The sequence below is a fragment of the Hylobates moloch genome, unplaced genomic scaffold, assembly GCF_009828535.3.
Source record: "Hylobates moloch isolate HMO894 unplaced genomic scaffold, HMol_V3 SCAFFOLD_8, whole genome shotgun sequence".
In the NCBI taxonomy this organism is placed as follows: domain Eukaryota; kingdom Metazoa; phylum Chordata; class Mammalia; order Primates; family Hylobatidae; genus Hylobates; species Hylobates moloch.
The window spans coordinates 101,507,487-101,520,208 of NW_026652283.1; the positions used below are offsets into that span (position 1 = coordinate 101,507,487).

Sequence of the window (12,722 nt, forward strand, 5' to 3'; positions counted from 1 at the left end):
AATGCTGCATATCTACAACCATCTGATCTTTGACAAACCTGACAAAAACAAGAAATGGGGAAAGGATTCCCTATTTAATAAATGGTGCTGGGAAAACTGGCTAGCCATATGTAGAAAGCTGAAACTGGATCCCTTCCTTACACCTTATACAAAAATTAATTCAAGATGGATTAAAGCCTTACATGTCAGACCCCAAACCCTAAAAACCCTAGAAGAAAACCTAGGCAATGCCATTCATGGGCAAGGACTTCATGTCTAAACACCAAAAGCAATGGCAACAAAAGCCAAAATTGACAAATGGGATCTAATTAAACTAAAGAGCTTCTGCACAGCAAAAGAAACTACCATCAGAGTGAACAGGCAACCTACAAAATGGGAGAACATTTTTGCAACCTACTCATCTGACAAAGGGCTAATATCCAGAATCTACAATGAACTCAAACAAATTTACAAGAAAAAAACAAACAACCCCATCAAAAAGTGGGCGAAGGACATGAACAGACACTTCTCAAAAGAAGACATTTATGCAGCCAAAAAACATAGAAAAAATGCTCCTCATCACTGGCCATCAGAGAAATGCAAATCAAAACCACAATGAGATACCATCTCACACCAGTTAGAATGGCCATCATTAAAAAGTCAGGAAACAACACGTGCTGGAGAGGATGTGGAGAAATAGGAACACTTTTACACTGTTGGTGGTACTGTAAACTAGTTCAACCATTGTGGAAGTCAGTGTGGCAATTCCTCAGGGATCTAGAACTAGAAATACCATTTGACCCAGCCATCCCATTACTGGGTGTATACCCAAAGGACTATAAATCATGCTGCTATAAAGACACATGCACACAAGTGTTTACTGCGGCACTATTCACAATAGCAAAGAGTTGGAACCAACCCAAATGTCCAACAACGATAGACTGGATTAAGAAAATGTGGCACATATACACCATGGAATACTATGCAGCCATAAAAAATGATGAGTTCATGCCCTTTGTAGGGACATGGATGAAACTGGAAACCATCATTCTCAGTAAACTATCGCAAGGACAAAAAACCAAACACCACATGTTCTCACTCATAGGTGGGAATTGAACAATGAGAACACACGGACACAGGAAGGGGAACATCACACTCCGGGGACTGTTATGGGGTGGGAGGAGGGGGGAGGGACAGCATTAGGAGATATACCTAATCCTAAATGACGAGTTAGGCCGGGCGCGGTGGCACAAGCCTGTATTCCCAGCACTTTGGGAGGCCGAGGCGGGTGGATCACGTGGTCAGGAGATCGAGACCATCCTGGCTAACACGGTGAAACCCCGTCTCTACTAAAAATACAAAAAAATTAGCCGGGCGTGGTGGCAGGCGCCTGTAGTCCCAGCTACTCGAGAGGCTGAGGCAGGAGAATGGCGTGAACCCGGGAGGCGGAGCTTGCAGTGAGCCGAGATTGTGCCACTGCACTCCAGCCTGGGCGACAGAGCGAGACTCCATCTCAAAACAAAAAAAAAAAGACGAGTTAATGGGTGCAGCACACCAACATGGCACATCGATATATATGTAACAAACCTGCACATTGTGCACATGTACCCTAAAACTTAAAGTATAATAATAATAATAAATGCAACTTCTACAACAAACTATAGCTAAAATATGTTTTGACATAGGTGCAATGGCAATTCAGTGGAAAAGGGACAGTCTTTTCAACAAATGATTCTGAAGCAACTGGATATCTATGTAGCAAAAACAAAACTAAAACAAACAGATAAACAAAAACTACACGTACTTCACACCTCATGACAAATTAACAAAAAATTAATCATAGACTGAATGTAAAATATAAAGCTATAAAACTTCCAGAAAAAAATGGGAGAAAATGTGCATAATTTGTATTATTTAGCAAGGAATTTTTAGATAGGAATAAAAAGTACATACAAACTGATAAATTAGATGTTATCAAAATTAAAAACTTTTGCTCTGTGAAAAACACTTTAAGGAAGTGGAAACAAGAGCCACAGACTGAAAGAAAATGTTTACAAATCATATGTCTTTTAAAGGACGTGTGTCTAGAATATATCAATACCTCTCATAACTCAAAAATACAAAACAAACTGAATTTTAAAAATCAAAAATTTTTAATGGGCAAATGAGCTAATTGGACACTTCACCAAAGCAGAAATACATATGGCAAAAAAGCATAAGAAAAGATGTTCAACATCAATAGTCATTAGCGGAATGCAGATGAAAACCCCAATGAGATACCACAGCACACATTAAAATGGCTGAAATTAAAAAATCTGCAATACCAAGTGCGATATAAATGCAAAGAAGTTAGAACCCTCATTTACTGCTGTTGGAAATGCAAGGTGCTACAGCTATTGTGAAAAAAAGTAGTATAAGTATCTTATAAATAACTTTGGAAAAGAGTGTTTTGACTGTAAGTTTAAACACAAAAGAACAGTATGTAAACACTGTACTCTAGTTGGTAAATCTATTTCCAACAAAAGTACATATTAGCAATTCTAAAATTACATGTATACCAGAATTGAACAAATAAAGATGGATAGATGGAGAGAGAGAGAGAATTAATGAGGGCCAGATTTCTCATTATCAGAGAAAGAAGTTACAAATAACCAAAAGGGGAATTATAGGAAGAACACTGTTGTGCTGCCTTGGAGAGGGAGGTTTCAGAATATGCTAGTGATTAAGTATGTATGCATATACTAGCATAAGTATGTATGCATGCATAGAGAAACAGAAATAAATATAGATTTGTGTATATGCATGAATTAGCATACATAGTTAGACACATGCTTGCCTGTCATCTACCTGTCTGTCTCTCCTAGTCAAGTCTGCTTATAAGTCCCAGAAGCAGTGAAATTCCAGTAGCAATGAGCATACTTAACACTCAGATCTTGGTTTATAAATACCATTCTACAAGAAAACGAGGGCTCCTTGGAGAAGTGTTTGATTCCAGTCTTAGGGCATGGAAAATATAAGATGAGCCTGGAAGCCTCTGGTGGTGCCATAAAGTATGGAAGTGCTATTCAAAAAAAAGATGGGGGCAAGCCTTGAGGGGCTAAGAAACCTTTTCACTAAAGAGACTATACAGTCAGATCCTAATGCTAACTGGGGAAGGAAGAGACAGGAGATGGGGGACCACTTCCACAGGAGTTAGTACTTCACTTTCTCCAACTCTTCTGGAAACCTGGAAGGGCCCCTCTCCAAGGACCTGGAATGAAGAGGGGAAGAAAACGTAGAGAAAGGCAAACAGGGAGCCAGGCCAGTTGTCCCATGACCACTGGGTCACATGCTCTAAAGGGCAAAGCAGGAGGGCTGAAGGTCTGTGAGGTGACAGAACACTTGTCTTAGCCCTGTGAGCCAACCTCATGAACCTTGCCTGGGCTGATTTACTGCTGTCACAGCTTTGCCGTGTATGTTTACTTCCAATGCTATCATCTATCATACCTTTTCTCTACACATGAATACAGTTTTAAAATTATTACATTTGTTTGAAAAGGAAATGTCACATCACAAACACAAATGAAAAACCAGGATCACTATACATAAATGACACTAGCACACACGCTCAATAAGAACAGAATGATGTTATTAGATCCTGGATAGATACTGTTGGCTGCCAAAGTTCTTTGCCCAAAGCTTGCTATCCTTGTGCTAATCTAAAGGTTATTTAGCAAGTGTAATTGTTCTTGTTCTAACCAGAAGGGTTATAAGATAATTGAAAAAATAGCTCTATATGATACTATGATAATGTCATGACCCCACATTCATGGTCCACGTAGGGAAACACACCACTCAGGCTTAGGAACACCCTGATACGGGAACCCACCTGCAGGTTAAGATGGGACTTTCCAATGCCAGGCAAGCAGTGGGTTTGAAATCTTTAACTGGAGTTTCTCAGTAGTTGCTGGTGAGTGGGCTGGAGCAGGCAGAGACCGCCAATCTGGAAGGAAAATCCAGCAAGCTTTCTTGATCACTTCCTCTGAAAACTTGTCTGTGGCTCCTCCTACTGGCTTGTGGCTTTAGGGGCATCTCAGTTGTCCATTACATGCCCCCAGTGGGTAAACTAGCCTAGGCTTCATCACAATGATCTCTGAGGACAAGAGCAAAAAACGCAAGGGCTCTTAAGATGCAGCCTCCAGAACTTGAACATTGTATATCTGCCACATTCTTTTTTTTTTTTTTTTTTTTTTTTTGAGACGGAGTTTCACTCTTGTTCCCAGGCTGGAGTGTAATGGTGCAATCCTGGCTCACTGCAACCTCCACCTCCCGGGCTCAAGTGATTCTTGTGCCTCAGCCTCCCAAGTAGCTGAGATTACAGGCATGAACCACCATGCCTCACTAATTTTGTTTTGTATTTAGTAGAGACGGGATTTCACCATGTTAGTCAGGCTGGTCTCAAATTCCTGACCTCAGGTGATCCACCCGCCTTGGCCTCCCAAAGTGCTGGGATTACAGGCATGAGCCACCGTTCCTGGCCCATCTACCACATTCTAGTGGTTAAAGCAATAAGCCAGCTCAGATTCAAGGAGAAGGGAAAATAAATTCCACCTCTTTATGGAAGGAGTGGTAGCATCACATCACAGAGGAGTATAGACACAGGGGGATGACTCTTTAGGGGCCATTATTTTAACGACCTACCTTCTGTGTGTCTGCTTCTGTGGACCCCCCAGAACTCTCAGATTCCTCTGATCACATTCTGCCTTTGGAAGTACTGGTGCCATTGTTTTATAGGCACTGGATTGGGAACTCCTAAAAGGAGCTCAGTGCCAGTTAAACCGAACTTAGCATAAGCACCCTGGTTCCCCAGTTTGTTACCAGTAAACACAGCGGAAGTTTATTTTTAAGGACAGAAATATTTTTTGTCATATCATCTGAAAAGTTAGTCCCTTCTAGATTAAAGAAGTATAATACAGCAAAGTGGTTCTCAGAATGTGATCCTCAGAGCAGCAGCAGCTGTTGCAGTATCACCTGAGAACTTGTTAGAAATGCAAATTATCAGGTCCCATGCCAGACCTGCTGAATCAGAATCTCTGTGGGTGGAGTCCAGCAATTTAGGTTTCACAAGCTTTACAGGTGACTCTAGAGCATGCTAGAGTTTAGAAACCAATGATATGGTGGTTAAATGTACAATTAGTTCAAAGTCTCATCTCTACTGCTTTACAAACTGCATGGCTTTGAGCAAGTTACTTAACCTTCCTGTTCTTCATTCTCCACATCTGGAAAATGATGATAATTAAGAAACCTCTATCAGAGTTGTTGAGAGGATAAGATGAGATAATACATGTAAAGGATTTAGCCCCATGCCAAGCATATTGTAAGCTTTGTGTGTTGGCTGTCCTCATGGGTGAGTTCTAATCACTACTGGGCGTGCCTCTGGACAATGGCCTTGTGGAGCAGCACACTAGTTTGATATGACTGAAAACATTTTCGGGACAAAAGAATCTTGACCAAAGGGAGAAGAGGTGGACATTGAAAATCAAGATGCCTTCGGTGGTAATTAAGTGGAAATGGACATTTCTGTAACATTATCATGTCAGAACCAGGTAACTATTAACCTGGCTTGCCCAATACCAGTTTTTAATCCTATCCACAGTATTAGAAGATTGTCAAAGGTGAATAAACCTTGGAATGGATTTAGGGGTGAAAGCTAATAATTGTGAATTTGATACAAAAACACTGTCACATAGATTATGTATTATACAGTAGGATTGTAGCATTTGAAGTCACCTCTCCCCACAAATATCCCTGCCTTCCTCAAGGGTATACTCAAAGTTAAATTCCTAGTCAGCCTTTCCTAGGCAATCTCTTTAAAATACACACACATGTTTCCTATGCCTCTTTTCCACTATTTTTTTATCCTTACAAATTATCACCATCTCACATGCTATATATGCCATTTACTTTGTTGTCTACTAGTAACAGAAAACTCAACTCAAACCCTGTGGCAGTAAGTTCACTGGGGGCAGGGATTTTTGTCTGTTTTGTTCACTGTTGTACCCCCAGTGGCTGGCACCTAGTGGGTAATCAAGAACATTTCCTGAGTAAATGAATGTCATTACTACCTTTACTGCTCTGCTCTATGAGACTGAAAGAGAGTAGAACAAGATCTGAAGAACTGAGGTTCTGACAGTGCAAGAGGAAGGGCAGGGAGACAGAGAGGGAAGGACCAGGCCCTATCAGATAGAGGGCGATTAGACATCTAAGGAGTCACTGGGTGGAAGGAAAGAGGGAGGACATTAATCTGTGCCTACTGTCTATCAGGCACAGGGTCAACATTTTATATTAATCTCTACTACGAACTCATCAGATGGCTATTCTTCACCTTTACAGATAAGCAAACTGAGGCTCAGAGACTTTTAAGTAACTTGCTTAAGGTTATACAGTTGAGAAGTGGCAATGCAGAGATAGGAGCCCAGATTTTTAACTTCACATTCAGGTTCTTTCCTTGTTGCCAATGCCAGAGATGAATGCTCAGAAAGGTGAACTTGGAAGGCTGACAACATGGAAAATGGGCTTCCTGCTTTTTCTGGTTTGTCTAGACCTGCCCTAGTAATAATGACAATAATAATAAAAATAATAACTTGTATTATCCTAGCTAGTATTTATTCAGTGCTTAGGATGTGAAGGTACCTTACATGGATTATCTCATTTAATAATACACTTTTCTTATCTTATGTTTCGACAGAAGGGATTATTGGGACTTAAAGATACAAGGTCTTACATCCGTGTGATCTAAGGCCATACAACTACTAAATGGTGGAGTCAGTGTCCTTTATTAGGTGTTTGGAATAATAACATTTACAAGAGAAAGACCTGCAGAGATTCATATGATGAATGTAACCAGGGATCAGATGGGATCTTTATATAGCCAAGTTCTGAAAAATTTATTCTGCTTCTACCTCACCTTCAACATATAACTCAAATTAAAGGCAATACTGAACTATAAAGTAAATACTAGAAAACACAAAAACATTCAACATTCTGGTTTTTCCTATGAAGGCTGCTTCAATACTTTTTTGAATTATTTAACATCAAATTGTTTTAGTGAAACTCTTTTCCAAATATCAAAATTATAGGCTGTGTCATATGAAACTGTCATTTTTGTAGGTCAAAAGTTGTCCAGTTTTAGTGATTTCTTGTGGTTACACCTAATCTAATCTGCCTGTTGGTAAGTTCAGTCCTGTATACATTGACATTTGTGAGCCTCTGTGCTTTTCTGATTTCCTATCCCATTGGTAAGTAGTTTCCCTTAAAAGTAAGAAAAAGAACAGACTTACAGAGATAGGGAGGAAGAATATTTTCATGACCATCATCTTTCTTTGTAACCACCACACATTCTTTGTTTTTCTAAAAATATGAGGCAATTTCAAATCAGACTTAGAGCTAGATTTATAATATTTTCCACTTACTCTGCCATCTCTTTAAGAATTTCCTAACTGGGAGGATGGGGGGAGAGACTTCCCATAATTCCTTGCCCATCCAACTGCCTGCCCTGCTCCCCGCTTGCCAAATCCTTTACTGTGGTTTTCTGATGTGAGCTATTATCCTTGAGAGTCCCAGAGCTGAGACCTGAACTCCGTTTCTTGGAGGGCTCAACCAGAATTCCCTAAAGTGAAAGCTTAGTCTTTTACCCACCAACCTCCCTCTTTTTGTAGTTAATCAACTGGCTAAATCCTCTGAAGTGAAAAAATGCACATTTTGTTGTCTGTGACTTACTGAGGCTGAATGCTTCTCACAATGGCAAAGTCCATGAAACAACTATATATTAGGGATGAGTGATTTCTCACACTTAATCTGTTTCTATCCAAGACTGCCAAGTTGGTCCACCGGGCCTTGGAACTGAGATATCACATTTCCCACATTTCTTGCCTTTTCTTCTACTTGTGCTCCATTATTTATTAAGGCCTTGAGTGCACCTGGGGTTTGTCCCCAACGGGGGTCAGACTTTTCAGGCACTCCCTCATTCTAAGAAGTTGGATTTTTATAAGGGTGTGAAAGACTTCTACCCCTGCAATTCCACAATTGGGCTGTTATTAAGAATAGAAATAGAGACACAAAAGCTCCATTGAGAGAAGTTATTTCCAGGACTTGAGGTCCACAGGCCAATATGCAACCTTTTAAGGTTGATTTTCTTCCTACTCTGTGTTATGGCAAAGTCTGATCAATTGTGTGTCTCTCTCCATTAAGACACTTTTGCTTGCAAGTAATAGAAAACTTTTAGGGATTCCTCCTCTCCCCCTGTTCCTCGCAAGTAACTTTAAAATCCAGGGGTAAATTAGTGTTTCTGGAATAGCTGGACACAGAGGTCAAAAATTGTCATAAGCCCTCAGGTTCTCCCCATCTCTTATTTTTACTTTTTTAAAATGCACTTCTTTCTCTAGTAGTGTAGCAGAAGCTGTCAGTTTTCTACACATCGTCCTCATACACCTTAACCTAGCATGCTTTCTCTTCTGATAGCACCTGTGCTTTGCCTTCAAGCTCTAAAGCCAATATTGGCAACTACTGCCCTGAATGCTAGAATAGCCTAGGAATTTAAGTTCTCCAGGGGTAGACCTTAACCAATGACTGGCAGGTGCAAAGTTCCCTGATGAGAACAACTTCACAGTTGAGATTGGCCCGAAAGCTTCCCCACCTCCCTCAGAACTTAGCCAAAGCTGCTGTTTATGGGACTTTTCTTGATATTGCATCCTTGCTTGGTCTCCCTGCTTTCCCAATCTGACTCCTATATCTCCGTCAGATTTCCCTGGAAACAAATCTTTATATTAGGGGAATCCCACCAAAGACAGGCAGATTCCTTTTCCCTGTTCATCCCAATATTTCAGGCTTATATCTTTCCAGCCTAAAATCCAAAGCTATTAAAGCAAAAGTCCCTTCACTTAATCTAATTGGACTTTGACTGCCTTGGCTCAGGTACTCACCCTAAGTCAATAGTAGTCGACACAGGGAGGCATACTATGTTTGTCCAGATCTGAATGACCTGTCCTCTCCTGGATTTAGAGGAGAGGGCCTTGACATTTGGGACATTTGTGAGCCTCTGCCCCTGAACCACACAGACTGGGAGTAGAGCTGGTTGTATAGGGGTCATCCTGGAGGAAAATGGGGCCTCTTATCAGAAAAACAAGACATGGATGCTTCGATACAATACAGCAAGTGTTAGCAAACTATAGTCCATGACCCCTGTTTTTGTAAATAAAGTTTTACTGGAATATCATCACACTTATATGTTTATGCGTTATCTACAGCTACTTTCAAGAACAACAGCAGAGTTGAGTAGTTGCCACAGATAATATGTGACCTGAATAGCCTAAAATATTTATTATCTTGCCTTTTGAAGAAAAAGTTTTCTGGCCCCTGAACTACGCTATTATTTTGGAATGCACTCTGATGTCAGTTTGTGGCACAGCCTTATGAAAACACCAAGAAGTAATTCATTGGTATCATCACACTTTTAGTTAGTTTTAAGCTGTTTTCTGCAGGCCTCCGAATTAAGGGAGAGCTAGATATGCCGCAGTGATTGGCAAACTGTGCCTCCTGACACCCCAGGTTTCCTAGGGAGGTCTTGGGGAGCAGGGCACTGCAGAGTGAGGGAAGGCCCCTGACACAGGGCTCCCAGAGCGTGGCCCCATTTCACATTTATCTGTTTACCCAGTGTATTAAAGATGTGGGACTCATGGGTTGTGAAGAGAGAGAGAACTTTGTGTTCATCTCTCTGTCTTGTTCCAGGAGAATAGCCTTTTTCTGCCTCTGGATGCAAAGTAAGGCAGTCCCATGACTTTTCTATTAATTCTTACATACTGGAAAGTCCTATAGTCATCGTAAGTCACAGTTTTAATTAAGAGATTAAAGTGTGGACTATCAAGTCACATTTTAACAAAGATGAGGTTTCTAACCCCACCCACCAGCCCACTACTGCCTTCAGGGAAATGAGTGTGGTCAGCCTCTTCCCCTCTTCTCACTCTCCAAGTGCCCCTCACACTCGCTCTTGCTCCTGGCATCCTCCCCTGTCCAACTCCTCATGGGAACAGAGAGGAGGGTGAAGACTTGAGGGAACAGGAATGCTTTGACTCACCTGCGATTCGCGTAGCTTTGTGTTCTCCAGGCCTCACTGGAATTCAAAAACCACCTTTTCCCTCAAGAACCACTTTGTGTGCCTGCTTTGGAGACTTCTCAATATTGGGAATATTTTTAGATTCAGTTCTGGGCAAGGACCTACAAATATAAATGTAAGAAGTACCTCAGACAAGCAGGACAAATTAAATGTTATAAGAAAGCACCTTTATTTTATTTTTATTTATATATTTATTTATTTGAGACAGGGTTTCCCTACCGTCACCCAGCCTGGAGTGTAGTGGTGTGCTCTTGCCTCACTACAACCTCTACCTCCCAGTTTTGAGCAATTCTTCTGCCTCAGCCTCCTGAATAGCTGAGAGTACAGCCACCTGCCACCATGCCTGGCTAATTTTTGTATTTTTAGTAGAGACGGGGTTTCACCATGTTGGCCAGGCTGGTCTCGGAACTCCTGACCTCAGGTGATCTGCCCATCTCAGCCTCCTAAAGTGCTGCGATTACAGGTGTGAGCCACTGTGACCAGCCTCGTTTTTATTTTTGTCTCTTGCTATCCCTTTAAAATTTATTCTGGGGAGGACATTCTTTCCCAGGGACTAGATAAAAACTGACTGGACCTTATGCCTTTTCTGGTCACACAATTAATAGAAAATTCTACAGTTACTTTATATTACAACCTCATTTCAATAATTAAAATAATTAAAAATTATTAAGTAATTTTAATAATTTAGTAATTTTAAAAATAATTAAAAATTAAATAATTTTAATAATTTAATAATTTTAAAAATAATTTAAAATAGTTAGAATTATCTAATCCTTTTAACAAAACTCCAAATTTAACTTAGTCTTCTTTGCTCACTCTTCCTTGCTTTACTAATCTCAGTGTCTGACCCTTCCAAAGCTGGAGTTTGGGGAGAAAAGAAATGAAAGGTGAGCAGAAATAATTTTGCTTGACTGATATGAACATAAAATGGTTAGACATTTAAAGAAAACTCGCTCCTAGGCAAATTCGCAGGTTCTTTGTAGTTTCTCCTGCTAATCCCCTCTGATTGACGCTACTTGGTCCAAGGTCAGGATTTGGCATACTATTGCAGGCCGACCAAATCCCACCTAGTGCCTGTTTTTATAAATAAAGTTTTATTGGAACATAGCCATTCCTATCTTCTTACATACTGTCTACGCTTGCTTTTGTGTGGCGATGACTGAGCTGCATAATTGCAACAGAGACTCTGAGGCCTACAGAGATTAAAATATTTATTCTCTGAGCCTTTACAGAAAAAAATTTTCACCCTTGCCCTGGGTTGTACTTTTCCTTTGACTGGCTACTGCTGAAACCCCCTCAGTCAGGTTTGTAAGCTATTGGGGTCCCCTTCCCTAACAGGCCATTCTCTAGGAAATAATCGCTTTAAAAATGACTCCAGGTCCCATTCCTCTCGTGAGTTCCTCATCTAGTCTCTGAAATTCACACTCCTTAACTGCCATCAGGGAGAACGCAATTTTTCCCCACTGTACCCGAAACCCTCTTGCCTCAAGCTGTGTTAGAACTCCCAGGTAAATTGTTCCACCGTGGCCCCAGCTGCTAGGATAGATGTGAAACACTTTGAGTGATCCAGTGACAGCCCCTCTCTCTAGCTCAGGATCAGAAGATAGCACAGCACACTCTTCCACTTTGGGGAAAGGTGGTTGGAACTCCATAGCTATTTCCAATAAAAATCCTTCTATACAATCCGTCCTATTTCCCACAACTAGTTCCTTTCATATATTTAATCTGAATGAGACGTTCTTGTGGGTCGGATTCCCTAGAAGCAGAATCTGAGATATAAATTCCTACTAGGGTTGCCAGATAAGATATAATATCCCAATTAAACTGGAATTTCTGATAAACAATGAAGAATTTAGTATGAGTATGTCCCTAAGATTGCATAGGACACATTTATATTAAAATATTATTTTTTATGTATTGAAATTCAAATTTAAATGAGTGTCTTGCATGTGTTTATTTGTTTTTCTTTAATCTGCAACTCTAATTCTCATTCAAGTGATTGACTGAAGGAGCACACTCAGGAGAAAGGGAATGGGGGAAGCAAAATGGGGCAGAAGGAAGAAGCTAAGCAAAGATGTGGTCTCAACTGGAGACAGCCCTCAATCAGATGCCATGGGGAGCTCTGGAACATGAACTGTACCACATAGTGTGTCTCACCTTGAGACAAGCGGTCTGCCTTTGACACCCCCATATGAGTTAACTGTGGTCTGTGGGTTGCCTCCTGGATGAGGCAGTTTGCTTTAGTCCCATTGGTCCCCAGCTGAGGGTAATTCTCCAGATAAAAAAGCAGCTGTGAGCCAGTCAAAGTCAATACTCATAGCAGCTGGGAGAGGAATGCCATAGCCCAGTAAAGGGGACCTTGGTAGGGCATCCATCCCAGCTCTGTCTCAGATTTTTTTTTTTTTTTTTTTTTTTTTTTTTGAGACAGAGTCTTGCCATGTCACCTAGCCTGGAGTGCAGTGGCATGACCTCAGCTTACTGCAACCTCCACCTCCCAGGTTCAAGCAATTCTCCTGCCTCAGCCTCCCAAGTATCTGGGATTACAGGCACCCATCACTACGCCCAGCGAATTTTTGTATTTTAGTACAGGTTT

At 40.9% G+C, this 12,722-nt stretch overlaps 1 long non-coding RNA gene across 1 annotated transcript in view; it reads right to left on the bottom strand.

The window, feature by feature from the left end:
• LOC131383994 (uncharacterized) overlaps positions 1 to 7,423 on the bottom strand; it is a 27,142-nt gene extending 19,719 nt beyond the window's left edge. The window contains exons 1-2 of the long non-coding RNA XR_009214435.1: positions 7,299 to 7,423; positions 3,848 to 4,111 (exon numbers count right to left, since the gene is read on the bottom strand). This is a non-coding gene — a long non-coding RNA (uncharacterized LOC131383994). The remainder of the gene's footprint in view (positions 1 to 3,847; positions 4,112 to 7,298) is intronic.
• Between the last annotated feature and the right edge of the window lie 5,299 nt (positions 7,424 to 12,722).